Here is an 18,483-nt window from a genome sequence, read left to right as displayed (position 1 = left end):
TCCCAAGTGTTTAGCACGGTGCTCTACTCACAGTGAGCTCGCAGTAAATACGATTAACTTCTCCGGGCCTCGGCTTCCTCATCCGTAAAAGGGGGTTTCAGGGCCTACTCTCCGTCTTCCGTAGCCGGCCTGCCCTGGAGGGACAGGAACTCTGTCCAACCTGATTATCTCACATCTACCCCGGCGCTCGGTACGGTGCCCGCCTCACATGGCTTAACGCACAGAGTACAGGCCTGGGAGTCGGAAGATCATGGGTCCTAATCCCGCCTCCACCTCTTGTCTGCCGTGTGACCTTGGGCAAGTCGCTTCCATTTCTCTGCGCCTCGGTTACCTCATTTGTAAAATGGGGGTTATGACCGTGAGCCCAGTGTGGGGCAGGGGCTGTGTCCAACCCAATTACCTGCTATCGACCCCAGGGCTCAGCAGAGTAGCCGGGCACGTAGTGAGCGTTAAACGAACACCACAATTATCGTCGTTACCGTTAATATTTTTTTATCGTCGCCGTAGGAGAGGGTCCGGCTAAGCAGCTGACGGGAACTGACGTCCCCTCGCGACTTGCTGAGTAGGAGGTGTCCTGTGAGCCCGGCCCGATGGCCTCCGCTGACTGAAAATGAACCCGATTCGTTGCCCGGCTTCTGATTTCTATTAGGCCGATTCACTCCGGCTGCGGGTTGGGAGTCGTCCGGCTGCCGGCGTGTGACCGTGGACGTTCAGTAAGTTGGCCGGGGAGTGCCCTCTGCTGGTCCATTTTTAAGCAGGTTTAATAATTAAGAGCCCAGTATATTCCACCTCGATATTTCTCCACCGCGGCCCCTAGATAAATTCCATCCGGCGAGAGAGAGAGACTAAAGAAGATGGGTAGATAGACCGAGAGCACGAAAGACTGATATCGTGGCCTAGTGGCTAGAGCGTGGCCCTGGGAGTCGGAAGGACCTGCCTTCTCATCCGTGCCCTGCCCCTTGTCTGCTGTGTGACCTTGGGCAAGTCACTTCACCTCTCTGGGCCTCCGTTCCCTCATCTGGAAAATGGGGATTGAGAATGTGACCCCGGTGTGGGGCAGGGACTGTGTCCAACCGCGTGTCCAACTGTGTCCAAGTCACTTCTCTGGGCCTCAGTTACCTCATCCATAAAATAGGGACGAGTGGGAGCCCCGTGAGGGACAGGACTGGGTTCAACCTGATTAGCTTGTATCTACCCCGGCACTTGGCGGGGTTTACTACAGTGCCTGGCAGGTAGTAAGTGTTAATAATAATAATATGAATAATAATATTAGACCGAGAGACGCCGACAGCCTGAGCAACAAATCCACCACAATGAATAATAATAATAATGTTGGTACTTGTTAAGCGCTTACTATGTGCAGAGCACTGTTCTAAGCGCTGGGGTAGATACAGGGTCATCAGGTTGTCCCACGTGAGGCTCACGGTTAATCTCCATTTTACAGATGAGGTCACTGAGGCCCAGAGAAGATAAGTGACTTGCCCACAGTCACACAGCTGACAAATGGTAGAGCAGGGATTCGAACCCATTACCTCTGACTCCCAAGCCCGGGCTCTTTCCACTGAGCCACGCTGCTTGGCAGGCCAGAGAGAGAGATGGCAAGGGAATTTGAAAACACCACTGAGTGTATCCCGTGATGCCGTTTAGCTTTTCATTCTGAACCTAATTTTTTGAAAAACGCTGCTACCAAAATATTGCGATGGTCGCATATGTGGCTACAGTAAAATTTTTCTTCCAAGAGTCAGTGTTCTGGCAGCGGCTCTCAGAAATGTGCACAGCCTGAATAATCTCTTCTCTGAGAGGGCTGAGAGTGGGGATGCTTTTCGTCTGTGTTGATTCTTTTCCGCTTCTTTTCTGCCTAAAGGCCTTTCTAACAAATCCTTTCTCCCATGTGGCCTTGGCTTTAAAATGCCTCTAAGTGGTACTCTTCCTCCACCTCTCTCGGGGGGCCTCCGGTCACCTCAAAATACCGTCTTTACCGTTTTATTCAGTCATCCCTTGATCTGTAAGCTCATTATGGGCGGGGAACGTGTCTGTTAAATTGTACTGCATTCTCCCAAGCAACTGGAGAAGCAGCCGGGCCTAGCGGACAGAGCGCGGGCCCGGGGGTCGGAAGGACCTGGGTTCTAATCCCGGTCCTCCGCCACTTGTCTGCTGTGTGACCTTCGGACAAGTCGCTTCTCTGGGCCTCAGTTACCTCAACCATAAAATGGGGACGAGTGGGAGCCCCGTGAGGGACAGGACTGGGTTCAACCTGATTAGCTTGTATCTACCCCGGCACTTATTACAGTGTCTGGCACACATAGTAAATGCTTAACAAGTATCATTTTTAAGAAAAAGTTCTTGGTGCAGTGCCCTGCACACAGTAAACAGTCAATACCATGGATTGATTGATTCTCACCTAATAAATACAGAAGTAGGATAAGAGGAGCGAAGCACTGGATGTTCAGCCCACCCTCAGCCCCACAGCTTTATATACGGATCTGTCATTTATTTCTATTAATGTCTATCTCCCCCTCTAGACTGAAAGCTCCTTGTGGGCAGGGGACGTGTCTACCGACTCTGCTGGATTGTCCTCTCCCAAGAGTTTAGTACAGTGCTCTGCGCACAGTAAGCTCTCAATAAATACAATTGATTAAATACCCAAAGACAAATCTCCCCCTCTCCTTGTCGGGTGCTTTTATTACTGACAACTGCTCCAGAAGGTGTTCCTCCCCCTCCACCCCTCCCACCCCACCTTTGCCAATGCCATCCGCTCAAGCCTGGTTTGGGGAAGTTCCTCAGAATTGCTTTATCTGGTACCAGGGCATTTTACTGCTAGAAACGGACCGGAGTTTTCCATTTCTGGGAAAGGGGTGCGGGACAGAAGGCATCCACGAGTAGGAGGTGTGGAAACCGGAAGCAGCCCGTTGACACTGCTGGGAATAAAATGCATTTTTTTTTTTTTTTGGTGCTGGAATCTTAAAAAGTCAACCCCCACCCCCAACCCCCGGGCTTGGATCTGGGCGGTTAATGTGGTAATCAATCAATCCATCGTATTTATTGAGCACTTACCGTGTGCAGAGCACTATACTAAGCGCTCGGGGGCGTACAATATAACAGGCCTAGACTGTAAGCCCCAGGCAGGATGGGGTTACGTCCAACTTAACTGGTATCTACCTCAGCTCTTAGACTAATGTTTGCCACATAGTAAGCGCTTGACAAATACCATTTTAAAAAAAACAAACAGGATTGGTAGACATGTTTCCTGCCTACGACGAACTTTCAGTCTGTGTAACTCTACGGGTGTATTTGATGGGTGAGAATATGAATGTTAACAGTATAATCAATCAGCCAGTATTCATGGGAAGTAGCATGGCCTCTTAGAAAGAGCCCAGGCCCGAGGGTCAGAGGGCCTGGGTTCTAATCCCAGCTTCACCACTTGCCTGCCTTACGACCTTAAATCACATAACTTCTCTGGGCATCAGTTTCCTCACCTGCCAAATGGGGACTAAATGCCCATTCTCCCACACTTTTAGGCTGTGACTCCCATGTGACTGATTATAATAATTTTGGTATTTGTTAAGCGCTTACTATGTGCAGAGCACTGTTCTAAGCGCTGGGGTAGATTGACAGGATAATCAGGTTGTCCCACGTGAGGCTCACAGTCTTAATCCCATTTTACAGATGAGGTAACTGAGGCACAGAGAAGTGAAGTGACTTGCCCACAGTCACACAGCTGACAAGTGGCAGAGCCGGGATTCGAACCCATGACCTCTGACTCCCAAGCCCGGGCTCTTTCCACTGAGCCACGCTGCTCCCAGTGCTTAGCCAAGTGTTTGGTAATAAAAATTATGGTACTCGTTAAGCACTTACACTGTTTTAAGCGCTGGAGTAGATACATGTTAATCAGATCGGACACAGTCCCTGTCCCGCATGGGGCTCACACCTTTGATCCCCATTTTCCAGATGAGGTAACTGAGGCACAGAGAAGTGAAATGACTTGCCAAAGGTCACACAGGAGACAAGTGGCAGAGCAGGATAAGAACCCAGGTCCTTCTGACTCCCAGATCTGTGTTCTATCCACTAAGCCACGCTGCTTCCCTAATCGACCCTTACAGATGCCGGGATTATTATTCTAACTGCTTGTACGAAGGGCTTGGAAAGCAAGCAGAGAATTAAAAGACATGATCCCTGCCCTCGAGGAGATTCAATCTCATGTCTAAATAGCAGCCCGGCTCTGTTTAGGATTTTGCCACTTGTGGAGATAACTTTGGAAGGCAATTCTTCACTAACCTTTTACGTTGAGTTCTTTCTCACATTTATTGAGTTCCTTTGGTGAGCAGAGCACTGTAGAAAGTGCTTGGGAGCGTAAAGTAAGAGCAACAGACCGGGCCTCCGCGCCTGGGAGCTTAGTCTCTCCGCCTGTATTATCAATCTCTGTCGACACCACACGGAACAGAATATACAACACCTCTCTTTCGGCATTCCAAATGTGTAATATGCATTATCCTCTATTTACAGTACAGAAAGAGGTCCAGAGAGGATAAATTACTTTTCTGGGCTCCCCGGAATAAATGACAGTCAAGAAAATTCAGGCTTTCTGACTCTTGATTCAGTGTTTTATCCGCTATCGCACATTCTCGGTAACCAGAGTTAATAAACAGTAGGAAGACTGTTTCCATCCCTAGAGGAAAGCAGAGCTGGAAAAGCTCATTAGCGGAAAATATTAAATAAGGATTTTTGGAGTTTCATCTGCTTGTTTTTGCTGGGAGAAAGATGACACATTATCCCACAGCAGATAGGAAGCTGGCGCCAGGAGAGCGGTAGCTGAAGGAGACCTTGGGCGAGTCGCTTCAGTTCGCTGCGCCTCAGTTACCTCATCTGTAAAATGGGGATTAAGACTGAGAGCCCCGTGTGGGATTGTGTCCAACCCGATGAGCTGGTATCTGCCCCAGCGCTTAGCACAGGGTCTGGTGCTTAGTATGAGACCTAGCTCAGAGTAAGAGTTTAACAAACACCATAGAAAAGAAGGGGAAAGGAGTCTGTGGACGGAGACTTTTGAGCGTACTGTCGGGATCTCCTCAAGTCCTGAAAAGTGAAGTGCATTGGAAGGACAAGAGAAGAGAAGCAACACGACCTACTGGTTAGCGCATGCCTGGGTTCTAATCCTGACTCCGCCACTTGTCTCCTGTGAGACCTTGGGCAGGTTGCTTAACTTCTCTGCGCCTCAGCAACCTCATCTGTAAAATGGAGATTCGGACTATGAGTCTTAAGTGGGACTGTGTCCATCCTGATTAACTTGTATCTACCCCTGGAGCTTAGTACGGTTCCTGGTACATAGTAAGCGCTTAACGAACATATGCCATGAAAAGGACAAGTGGCCAAGGTAGCAATTTCTCCCCAAGAAATGTAACCAGTGCCATGTCCACATTCGTCCAGACCCCTTAAACGAGTATTAGAGTGGACGGAAGAAGAGGCAAAGGGAATTGGAATTCTTCATCATCCTATCAGGCAGGCCTCTCCTCTCCCACTAAGACCCCCTCCCACTGGATGACACCTCAGGCTTTCATTTTTCAGGGCTGCCAAACCTGAGGCTCGGTGTTGGGAAACTGGCTGACAAAGAAAGCTGTGTCTGCCAACCCATCAATTTCTGCCTCACTTATTTTTCACGGCTTCGTCGAAACCTACCTCGGGGAAAAGGACTTACTGATTTAGCCTGCAGCGGGATGGGCGTTGTGACATGCATTCTTCTTAGTAGTAGTAATAATGATGATGATGATGATAATAATTGTGGTATTTGTTAAGGGCTTATTATGTGCCGGGCACTGTACTAAGCGCTGGGGCAAATGTAAGCAAATCAGGTTGGACACAGTCCCTGTACCATGTGAGGCTCACAGTCCTAATCCTCAGTTTACAGATGAGGAAACTGAGGGCCAGATAAGTGAAGTGACCTGCCCAAGGTCACACAATAGACAAGTGGCAGAGCCGGAATTAGAACCGAGGTCCTTCTTACACCCAGGCCCGGGCTCTGTCCACTAGGTCATGCTGCTTTGCACGTTTAAGAAGATGTAGACATATTTTTCGATGTACAAACACATTCGCAGGCATGCACATGAATCTGTATTCCATTTGTGAAAAGACAATTTACTGCGTAAGATAGATTCCGTTATGTTTTGGGGTGTTTTTTTTTTTTTTACAGCAACCTTCTCCTCTGTCCCCTTGACCTGCATTCTGCAGGTGGATAGATCTTCCCCGAAAGAGTTTAGGTGACCATAAAATAAGCCTAAATTCCTCCACCTTGCTAATTCAATTGTATTGTACTCACCCAAAGTGCTTAGTACAGTGCTCTGGGGACTGCGTATGGCATAGTGGATCGAGCCCAGGCCTGGGAGTCAGAAGGTCATGGGTTCTAATCCTGACTCCGACACTTGACCGCTCTGTGACCTTGGGCAAATCACTCCACTTTTCTGTTCCTCAGTTCCCTCATCTCTAAAATGGGGATTGAGACCGTGAGCCCCCTGTGGAACAGAGACTGTGTCCAACCGGGTTTGCTCGTATCCACCCCACCGCTTAGTACAGTGCCTGGCACAAAGAAGGAGCTTAACAAATACTACAGTTATTATTGTTATCATTATCATCATCTACTGCCAGGGCGCCCTTCATCCACCTCACTGGGTTCAGATATGTCTGTCGCTGCCCTGTGCCCGGGCTGGCCCCACCCCGGCTCTCGTTCTCCCGTCTCCAAGCAGATGTCTGCAGGCCCGTGGACTGGTGAGTTTACTCGCCCCACATCCCCTGCCCTGGCTCTATGCCGATCTCATCGACATTCAGGCTCCAGCCCGGTCTGAGCCCCAGCCCAGCGGGAGCAGGGGAGGAGAGGTGGCCGGGGGTAGCCCCCCTCGCTCACCCCCGCGTCCTTTTGCGCTCGTCGATCGGACCATCTGGTCCTCCGGGGCCCGAGCTGAGGCCGGGGCTCTGGGAGGGAGGCGTAGGCCGCTCGGCCGGAAGCCGGCCTGCACGCGGCCAGACACGGGTTCGCCTCCCGGCAATGCAGCGGGCATGGGCAACGGGCAGCGGGCAATGAGCAGCGCAGCTCCTCCTCCTCTTTCAGAACTGCTCCGGCCTCTCGGGACCGGAGAGGGGCGGTCAGGGATCTGGATGGTGGAGGGGGGTCACCGAGCCACACTGGGGTGCGGGGGGAATGGCCAAGAACTGGCCTGGGAAGACAGGAAGGAGACAGGAGGGACGATGAGAGCAGAGGGGTTGGGGGGAGAAGGGAGGAGAGAGGGAGGGAGGAAAGGAAGGGCCACGTGGGGCAGGGACTGTGTGCAACTTGATTTGCTTGCATCCACCCCAGCGCTGAATACAGTGCCTGGCACATAGTGAGCGCCTAACAGACGCCATCATTATCGTTCTCATTTCTCCCCCAACCTTCTCTCGGTCATTTCTAAAATCATACGTCACATTTCTCTTTCTCTCTCATTCCCTCCGTAGACCTCTAATGTGCTTTCCCCTTTCCCAGCCTATGTCTTTTTAATTTTTGGTCCCTTCCCCCTACCCTAAGCCATGTGCTCATGCTAGCTTTTCCTCTGCCTCTCTTATTTCTCTTTCTTTTCTTCCATCCCTCTTTCTCTCTGTCATCCTCAAATTGGGTTGTGAATTCTATCGGCATCAGAGCAGGACAAATTGTCAAACTAAAGTTCCCCGAGGGCCGGGTTGTGATCATTTTATTTTTACAACGTCCTTGGATATATAAAGGTGTTTGTTCAAGGGGGAGGGGCTGTGCACGTTAGGGGAGGGAGGAGCGGGGACGGGCCAGGATTGATGGAGCTTAAAACTAATATAGGTCAGTCGCAGCGAAGACTCCCAGGGGTCTTTTTGTTAAAGAGGAGCGGCTTGTCATTTGGGGCTAAGAATTGAGAAGATGGCAGCCAAGTCATTTTCCTCCACTTCTGTGTTAACTAGAGAAGCAGTGTGGCCTGGTGGATAGAAGCCGGTCCTGGGAGTCAGAAGGACCTGGGTTCTAATCCCAGCTCCGCCCCATGTCTGCTGTGTGATCCACTGCACTTCTCTGGGCCTCAGTTCCCTCATCTGGAAAACGGCGATTGAGACTGTGAGGCCCGTGGGGGACTGGATCCAACCTGATTACTTTGTGTCTACTCCAGCGCTTAGAACAGTGCCTGGCACATAGTAAGCGCTTAACGAATACCATAAAAAAAAAAGCCAGCTAACCTCCAGCAATGGGCTGTGGGCTGCGTTGTCAGGGATGATGGCCAGCCATGACTAGAAAGATTTCAAATCCTGGGCACATTCGCCTGGACACTCCTCCTTTTGAGGGGGGTTTTTATGGTATTTCTTAAGCACTTTCATGTGCCAGACACTTTTTACATAGGAGTCGCCAAACAACAGAAGAATAAGCAGCGTGGCCTGGTAGAAATAATAATAACGTTGGTATTTGTTAAGCGCTTAATATGTGCAGAGCACTCTTCTGAGCGCTGGGGTATACAGGGTAATCAGGTTGTCCCACATGAGGCTCACAGTCTTAATCCCCATTTTTACAGATGAGGTAACTGAGGCACAGAGAAGTTAAGTGACTCGCCCACAGTCACACAACTGCCAAGTGGCAGAGCCGGGATTCGAACCCATGACCTCTGACTCCCAAGCCCATGTTCTTTCCGCTGAGCCACGCTGCTTCTCTAGCATGCTTCCTTGCTCTAGAAAGAGCAGGGGCCTGGTAGTCGGAGGATATGGGTTCTAATTCCGACTCTGCAATTGCTTGCTGTGTGATCTTGGACAAGTCACTTCACTTCTTCAGGCGTCAGTTTCCTCAACTGTAAAATGGGGATAAAATACCCGTTCTCCCTCCTACTTAGACTGTGAGCCCCTTGCAGGACAGGGGCTGAGTCCTACCTAATTGACTTGTACCTACCCCAGCACTTAGAACAGTGTTTGATACATAGTAAATACTTAACAAATACCATAAAAAGGAGGACAAGATTGAAATATTGTAACTGTCCATGTCAAGCAGTCAGTCATATTTATTGGGCACTTATGGTATGGAGCACTGTACTAAGCGCTCGGGAACTACAATAAAACAGAGTTGGTAGACATTCCCTGCCCTTAAAGAGCTTCCACCCGAGATACTTCATGATCTTCTAAGCGACCTGCTCCCCGAAAGAGAATGGAGGTAAAGATTCTATTAATGGAAAGTTCAGGTTCCTCCTCTCGGGGCTGTCAAGGGTGTGAATTGAACCTCTAAAGTTCAGGCTCAAATAGAGAAGTTTCCATTGAATGTTGTTGGCGGATGAAGAAAAGCCTGTGTCACTGTAGGGGATTAATTAGAAAATTAAAGATTCGTGGTCATGATCACAAGAAGTAGGTCCATTAGTGGGTTTTACTGCCATCCTCACTTTTCATCTTAAAATAAAATCCTAAAAATGAAAACTCCCTGAATATTCCAAAAACCTTCCTACTTAGAAGTCCTGGGCTGTAATGATGTTTTTTCTTCTTTCTGATCTCTTCTCCATTACTTCTTCATGATGGATCTGGAGCATTTTCATAGCCCATTTGCTCCAACTTCATTTTCCCTATAAGAAGCCTCCGTGCCACATATGTATCATCCAAATGGTTGTCGTAAAAAATGGCGATCGAATTTAAACCCTCATCTTTTCATTACTTCCGTAGATGGGGACTCCGTAGCAGTCAATCAGTGATATTTACTGAGGACATACTCTGCGCGGAGCACTCTACTGAGAGCTTGGGAGAGTACAATACGACCGAGTGAAAGGACACCTTCCCTGCCCGCCACGAGTTTACAGTCTAGAGGTGACCTCTCTCCTCCCGACGTGATGAGAAGCTGAGGAGGTGAACTCAACCACCATTTTCAGCAGATAGTAATGGTATTAATTGAGCACGTACTGGATGCAATCCACTGCACTTAGTAATTTTTAAATGGTATTTATTAAGCACTTCCTTTGTGCCAGCCACTGGCCCAAGCCCACATGGGGCTCACAGTCTTAATCCCCACTTTCCAGATGAGGTCACCGAGGCACAGAGAAGTGAATTGAATTGCCCAAGATCACCCAGCAGTCAAGTGGCAGAGGCGGGATTAGAACCCAGGTCCTTCTGACTCCCAGGCAGGTGCTCTATCCACTAGGCCACACTGCTTCTCAGGAAAATTCAAGAAAACACAGCCAAATAAAGAGGCAGAGTTCCCACCCTACAAGGCACTTCCTTCTCTGTTTTTAATTCATTCAATCGTATGTACTGAGCGTTTACTGTGTGCAGAGCACTGTACTAAGCATTTGAATCTTTATACTCCAGAAAGTTTCCCCGGTGGAAACCCACCTCTGCTCCTTCTATTCAACACCAATCTTGGATTACTAAAACCTTTCCCTTTCCACTCTCAAATCCTTCCGCCGATGAAGGGATACATTATCTTTCTTGACTGTTCAAAGCTTCAGATTTTAGACATTAGACCATCCATGCGTTGGATGTCAGTGGCAGTGCGGCCTAGCTGAGAGAACATGGGAATGGGGTTCAGGAGAGTTCTGGTCCCAGTTCTACCACTGGCCAGCTGTGTGAATTTGGGCACACCGCTTAACCTCTCTGTTTCCTCACCTGTAAAATGGGGATAAGATACCTGCCTCGCCCTACCTCTCTACTTGTGAGCCCCGCTTGGGGCGGGGACTGCTCTTGATCCGATGACTGTCTTCATCTAACAGCGTGGCTCAGTGGAAAGAGCCCGGACTTGGGAGTCAGAGGTCATGGGTTCGAATCCCGGCTCTGCCACTTGTCAGCTGTGCGACTGTGGGCAAGTCACTTAACTTCTCTGTGCCTCAGTTATCTCATCTGTAAAATGGAGATTAACTGTGAGCCTCACGTGGGACAACCTGATTCCCCTGTATCTACCCCAGCGCTTAGAACAGTGCCGTGCACATAGTAAGCGCTTAACAAATACCAACGTTATTATCTAAGTACCCCAGCATGTAGTAAAGCGCTCTGCGAATAGCAAGTGCTTAATAAATACGCTAACTAGCTCACTTGAGGTTTGAGAAAGTGTGAAGATATTAATACGGGTTGCTGAAAAAGTGAGTGTGTAAGAGTATGTGTGATATTTATATCCGCGCTCTGGAAACAGAGCTTTGTGTGCCAGTTTCTGTACGTGAGTGAGATGTGGAAGAGGGAGTTATTTTGGTGGGGGGGGGGGAGGGTAATTCATTTTATCGTGCGGGTGTCCGGGCTGCAGTTTTGACTGTTTGTCATTTGCTCTCAGGCATTTACTAGTTTTCTTTCTCTGTACACTTCACCAGATGCTGAGATTCTGGTTGGAGAGGCTTGTTAGCGGCCGGCTCTCTGCTGGAGCTAATGGTTTACATGCATTGATTTCTTTCATAGCCTTATTGATCATGCAGTTGTTGAACATGCAAACTCCACAACAGCACAGAAAGAAGGAATGGGGGAAAGCAGTGTCTCTGCCAGAACCCCACCACCGTGAGGGGTTTTCCACAAAGCTCTTCACTGCCACTAAGTCCTTTTTTATTTTTAATGGTCAGTCAATTAATCGATGGCATTTATCGAGTGCTTACTAAGTGCAGAGCACTGTACTGAGCACTTGGGAGAGTACTTTGTGAAAAGCTTCTTGTGTGCCAGACACTGTACAAAACCTGGGCTAGATACAAGATAATCAGGTTGGACACAGAACATGTCCCAGATGGGGCTCAAAGTCTTAATTACCATTTTGCAGTTGAGGGAAACTGAGGTATGGAGAAGTTAGGTCACTCACCCGAGGTCACCCAGCAGACAGGTGGCAGAACCGGGACTAGAACCCAGAACTTCTGACTGCGGGGCCCATGCTCTCTCCACTAGGGCGTGTTGCTTGTCCTTAAAAAGGAGGAATGAGGTTTTCCTGTGAGGTTCCCCTAACCCATATATGGTCAAGAATTTATTAATCCATCAATTATTCAATCGACGGTATTTATTGAGCGCTTACTATTTGTAGAGCACTGTACTAAGCGCTTGGGAGAGTACGACATAGAATTAACAGACACGTTCCCTGCCCGTAATGAGCTCACAGAGGCAGTTATTAAAGTGGGTTTGTAGTACAATTTGTGAGAGTTCTCTGGGGGAGCAGGAATGTGGTGCAGGGGAGAAGGAAGGTGCTGGGAGAAGCAACGTGGCCTAGTGGAAAGAGCCCGGGCCTGGAAGACAGAGGACTGAGTTCTAATTCCGACTCCACCGCTTGTCTGCCGTGTGACCTTGGGTAAGTCACTAAACTCCATGCCCCAGTTTCCTCATCTGTAAAATGGGGATTCCAGTCACTGTTCGCCCTCTAAATTAGTCTGAGTCCCACGTGGGACAGGGACTATATTTAGTCTGATTATCTTCTTTTCTTGATGATGTTTGTTAAGCGCTTACTATGTGCCAGGTACTGTACTAAGCACTGGGATAGAGAAAGGCTTAATCAGGTTGAACACAGTCCAGGCACCACATAGGGCTCACAGTTTTAATCCCCATTTTACAGATGAGGTAATTGAGGTGCAGCGAAATTGACTCCCAGCCCTTAGTAAAGTGCTCATTACATAGCAAATGCTTTAAAAATACCATTTTAAAGACAAGGAAAATTGCAAAGTGGATTTAACAAAATAATTCCTGCTTAAAGCCTCAAAACTAATCCCTGGCTAAAACTCTAGATTAAATTTAATTTAATTATGGTTCTTGCGAAGTGCTTACTATGCACCAAGCCCTCTTCTAAGTGCTGGGGTAGACACAAGTTAATCGGGTTGGACCCAGTCCCTGTCCCGTATGGGGTTCATACTCTTAATCCCCATTTTTTACAGATGAGGTAGCTGAGGCACAGAGAAGTTAAGCGACTCGCCCAAGGTCATAAAGCAGATATATGGAAGAGCCGAGGTTCGAACCTAGGTCCTTCTGACTCCCAGGCCCATGCTCTATCCACTAAGCCACACTGCTTCTAATGGAACGGATTAATGAAATGGCGATAAAATATCGGCGTTGCCCCTTGCAAAATGGAAACTCTCCATGGAATGGGTGGGGCCCCTTATGAGAATGATAGAGGGAAATTCCAGATCTCTCACAATCGTTAAATCGATTAACTAATACTTACGGGTCTGTGGCACCGTGCTTGATGCTATAAAGATGGGAAGAGGGCACTCGTCTTCATCAGCTCCATGGCCACAGGTTGCCCCTTTGCTCGCCTACTCAGTCGGCGCTCTCCATGCCCCAGCGGGAACAGGACTGACAGGGAAGAGAGAATGTGTGTGCTGTTTTGCAAACCACCGGCTCTAGAATCAATTCCTTCGCTCGGGGACTGAGGCTTGTCAATTACTCCCGACACAAGACCCCAGCAGCATCGTCATCATCATCATCATCATCATCTTTGGAGTATTTAGCACCATTTATTACCTCTACCCACTCTATCCCAGGCTGTGATTCTGTTTTCATGTCCCTCTTTTCTTACACTGGCTTCACAAACGTTTCCTCCTTAACCTTCAGGGCATTCCTCTGAGGTGAGTTGTCTCTTCTCCCCACTTGGCTGCTAGAGAGACTGAGGTGTAGAGATTGACTTGCCCGATTCCCTGAGGATGGGTGGTGACAGAGCAAAGTTCGTTATGGCTCAGAAAACTGATGTTGCAGACCCTCGAAACGAGTGCGATGGCTTTTACAACATCTATACCTGATTTCTGGTCAACTCAAACCAGGTAGGATCTCACCATTCTATAGGTAGCCCAGGCAGCACACTTTTCTTTGTGAAAAATCGGTAAGGCTCCTCCGACACCCCAGTCTCTCCAAATAAGCTCCCCGATTTGTCTCCTGCTTGAATTCTCTATAGTGTCTTCAATCTCACCCCTTTTTTTCTCCTTCTGTGGTATCTTCAAAGTTGGTAGATGTGCTGGAGTCAAGACTCATTATGATTCCCATTTCATTCATTCATTCAGTCGTATTTATTAAGCGCTTACTGTGTGCAGAACACTGTACTAAGCGCTTGGAAAGTACAATTCTGCAACAAATAGAGACAATCCCTGCCCACTATGGGTTTACAGTCTAGAAGAGGGAAGACAGACATCGAAACAAGTAAACAGACACCGATATAACTAAATAGAATTATAGATATATGCATATTAAAACAAGTAAACAGGCATCAATATAAATAAGTAGAATTATAGATATATGTACATCAAAACTAATAATAATAATAATAATAATGTTGGTATTTGTTAAGCGCTTACTATGTGCCGAGCACTGTTCTAAGCGCTGGGGTAGACATAGGGGAATCAGGTTGTCCCACGTGGGGCTCACAGTCTTAATCCCCATTTTACAGATGAGGGAACTGAGGCCCAGAGAAGTTAAGTGACTTGCCCACGGTCACACAGCCGACAAGTGGCAGAGCTGGGATTCGAACTCATGAGCCCTGACTCCAAAGCCCATGCTCTTTCCACTGAGCCACGCTGCTTCTCCATAGTAAACCGGCATCAATATAAATAAATAGAATTATAGATATAGGCATATATACATTAGTGCTGGGGCAGGGAGGGGAGAGAGCAAAGGGAGTGAGTTGAGGTAACGCAGAAGGGAGAGGGAGCTGAGGAAAAGGGGGGGTTTAGTCTGACACGAACGGTGGTGGTGACACACCACCGTTTCATTTCTGCTGAAATCTACAGCGATATGGTTCCCTCGCCTTGACAATTTGGGGGAACCTTTTCAAAATGAAAAATATACTCCCCGCAGCCTGTGCGCCGTCTCTCTCTGGGGTTCACCTTGGTCTGCACTTCAATATTCTCCTCTTGACCTTCCCTCCTCATTTCACTTCAAGTCTTCCTATGATAATTTTGCCAAATTGATTGAAAAACATTCTCCTCTCCATCCTTCATTCTCCATCGTTTCTCCTTCACATACAATCCCTGAGTTTCTCCCCTTGCTCTTCTGAATTCCTGCTGCTGTAGATATTGCCTCTAAACCAAATAAAAGGATACTAAAGATACTGAGATTTTATTCACCACCCGTCGTTCCAGGTTCCACGCACAGTCATTTCCCAGCTTCAGATCAACACCTTGTCCTTATCGTGTCTACGTTTCCTGTGTTTCTATCATCATGTGACCTGTCAATCAGTCGTGTTAATTGAGGTCGTACTGTGGGCAGAGCACTATACTGAGCACTTGGGAGAGTACAAGTTTGTGGACATGTTCCCTGCCCATAATTAGCTTACAACTTGGAGCAGAAGGGACTTCACTATTTGGACTCTGTCATAACGATCTTGTTTACTCATTTTACTAATAAAAGACATCATTTTTAAAGAGTCATTTTTCCTCCTCTTTTAAGATCACACTAGGATCTTTGGAGATTTGGCCGGGAAACCGGCAACTACGAGAAGAGGCTTTTGCTACTAGGACCTCTCTGGAAGTGACTTCCATTCGGGGACCCATTTCACACATAAAGACATCTTTTTTAAAGAGTCATTTTCCCTCCTCTTTTAAGACCACACTAGACCCTTTGGAGATTGAGCTGCAAAGACAGCAGCCACAAGGGGAACTTTTGCTATCAGGACCTTTCATGAAGTGGTTCCATTCGGGGACCCATATCACAAATAGACATGGTTTTTAAAGAATCATCTCTCCTCCTCTTTCCAGTTCCTCTCGAGCATATCCCTTTCATACTTATCAAATTTGAACGGAAGGGTGCCTCCTCTTTTTTCCCACATTTCCTTGAGACAGTGACATTCCTGCCTACGGTTTTGGTGCTTTCTCCCCTACACGAAACAGATTGAGTGTCTCTGAGCTCTTTCACTCCCAGCTGCACGTTTCCCCCCTCCTTACAGGGAAAAACAATCAATCAATCAATGGTATTGATTGAACACTTACTGTGTGCAGAGCACTATAATAAACATTTGGGAAAGGACAATATAACAGAGTTGGTAGATCAAGTCCCCGTCGACAAGAAACTTACAGTCTAGAGGGTGAGACAGAGGGCAAAATAGATTACTGATAGGGGAAATGGTGGTGTGTCAGGATATGTCAGCGCCTTCTATTTTACTGTTATATTGTAGTCTCCTGAGCGCTTAGTACAGTTTTTGCACACAGTAAACGCTCAGTAAATGTGATCGATTGATACGCACGTAAATGCTGGGGGGTGAATATCAAATGCTTAAGAGGTACAGATCTGAGTATATAGGCATTGCAGAGGGGAGAGCGAGTAGGGAGATTTGAGGGTTTAGGCAGGAAGACATCTTTTGAGGATGTACCAAATAACTGAAAACTCGAAGCCTGAGGAAAATTGGAGCCATGGGGTGAGCAGGAATGGCCAGAGCAGTGTCTGCTGTAATAAGAATTGTGATATTCGTGAGGCACTGTGTACCACAAACTGTACTAAGTGCTGGGGCAGGTACAATACAATCAAATCAGGCACAATCTCTAGCCAACATGGGGCTCCCAGTCTAGGATTAAGAGAAATTGACCCTAATTTAAGCCCTCAATTTACAGATGAGGGAACTGAGGCAAGATAAATGAAGTGACTCGCCCAAGGTCACTCAGCAGACAAGTGGCGGAGCCTCTTCTCTTGGGGTGTCAATGCTCCCACCTGGCGTCTCCCCCAGCCTTCTCTAGGGACTATCCTGCACCGTGCATCAGCTCATTCCATCATGCTCTGGGAACCTTTCCCCAGAAGAGACACAACTGGACTTGTTTCCTCCGCTCCTGGATTCTGTCTTTGGTCTGAGATTCCGAGAGGACCATGTGGATTTTCAGAAGCACTGAAGCACTAGGGAAAGCTGAGAAAATTAAAAGGGGAGAACCCAGACCTGGGATAGATCTCCTTCAGATGCCACAGTTCTTCCTTCTCTGATGTCCTCCTTGCAGGTAATCAGAGAAACAAAACCGGAGACCAAGCGATTGGTTTCTGCGGGACCCACCAAACTTCAACCCAAATCCTCTGTCCCCAGACAATCCCCTCTTTAAAATTAGTATTTTGGAGTGCCAGGAGGGGGGGGCGAGGGGGAGAACAGGAGCTATTAGGGTTCAGCCAGTGTGAAAAAAAATTGGCGCATCGTACAAGAGGCCGAAGAGTCCTTGAGGGGATAGACAGGAGCTAATCAGGTTGGACACAGTCCCTGTCCTTCATGGACTCACCATCTTAATCCTTATTTTGCAGATGAGATAACTGAGGCAAAGAGAAGTTAAGTGACTTGCCTAAGGTCACTTGTAGATTTCAAGATCCTGCTTCGGTGGAGAGGGGAGGATTCGTGGGTGGCGGGGGGACCTTCAAGGAGTCTCACCTGGCCTGACCTGGCCAAGCTGTGATCTTTCTGGATCGGGTTTTCGAGTGATTCCAGAAATCTGAGGAGGGAGAAAAAAGTTACCAGATGAAGAGAGGAATGTGGATCGCACAGAGGGTGAAGAAACAGGGAGCTTAAGTGAAACACGAATGTGCAGGTGGTTTGACCATTCCGTGCAAAATCTGGGGAAAAAAAAAAAGTTTAGTGATACTCAAGGAAGAATAGTGCACTTCATGAAATCCATTTCTGATTCATTTTTCATTTATAATCTCTTTTAATGTTGTTCAGGCATCTGAGAGATTGCCTTACGCACGTGATTTCGAGAGCGCGAGGGAAGAAAGGGCAAGAGAGATAAATAGAACTATGAAATTGTAACTTGTCTGAAATCCTCCAACTGATTCAGCTTCCTTGCACCCTCTCTGGCAAAAAAAAAAAAAAATCCCCCCCAAATCACTGTACTTTTTCCACAGTCTTTGGGCCTCTGGTTCTCTGAACTCTGAGGCTGATTGTAGAGAAATGAAATCAGCCATATCAAAGATGAGATGAAGTTACTTTTTTTTAACTGTAGTTAACGAAAAGTAGCATTTATAGAAAGAGGAGGTGAAAAAAATGTAATTAACCTATCGTAATGAAGAAGGACCCCTCTCAAGGGTCACACCTGGAGAGTTTCCAATGCTCTACCAGTCTCGACTGCGGGAGGGAGAGTCAAGCGGAGGCCTACCCATTCCATTCCTAGCTTGGGCGGTGGCTAGCGGCGGAAGGCAATCTGCTGGGAGTCAAAACTCCCCAGCGCCGGGCAGCAGCTGCACGGGAGAGAGTCGAGGGCAAAGACTCAAGTTTACTACGCGGAAGGAGACGACGGTAAACCGCTTCTGTATCTGTACCGAGAAAACTCTGTGGACCCACGACCAGAGCAATTGCAGATGGAGACGGGGGGTACTGGGAGAGATGTGTCCATGGTGTCGCTGCGCGTCGGAGACTACTCGACAGCGTAAGGCAAGAATGAAGAAGGAGGAAGGGTTAGGGTTTGCTTTGATGTCGAGATCCCAGAAATTGTACCTACTCAAATCCAGTTGACGAATGACAAGAAAAACTTGGGTCACTTTAGCTCTCCGATCAGATTTTGCCTACTTTTTTTATTTTCCATAAGTATGCGGGCATTCCGGGAGAGACGCATCCACGGTGTCGCTACGGGTCAGAGACGACTCGACGCA

The sequence above is a fragment of the Ornithorhynchus anatinus genome, chromosome 14 (assembly GCF_004115215.2).
Source record: "Ornithorhynchus anatinus isolate Pmale09 chromosome 14, mOrnAna1.pri.v4, whole genome shotgun sequence".
In the NCBI taxonomy this organism is placed as follows: domain Eukaryota; kingdom Metazoa; phylum Chordata; class Mammalia; order Monotremata; family Ornithorhynchidae; genus Ornithorhynchus; species Ornithorhynchus anatinus.
The sequence above is the reverse complement of the archived record's forward strand: the minus strand, read 5'-3'. Positions refer to the sequence as shown.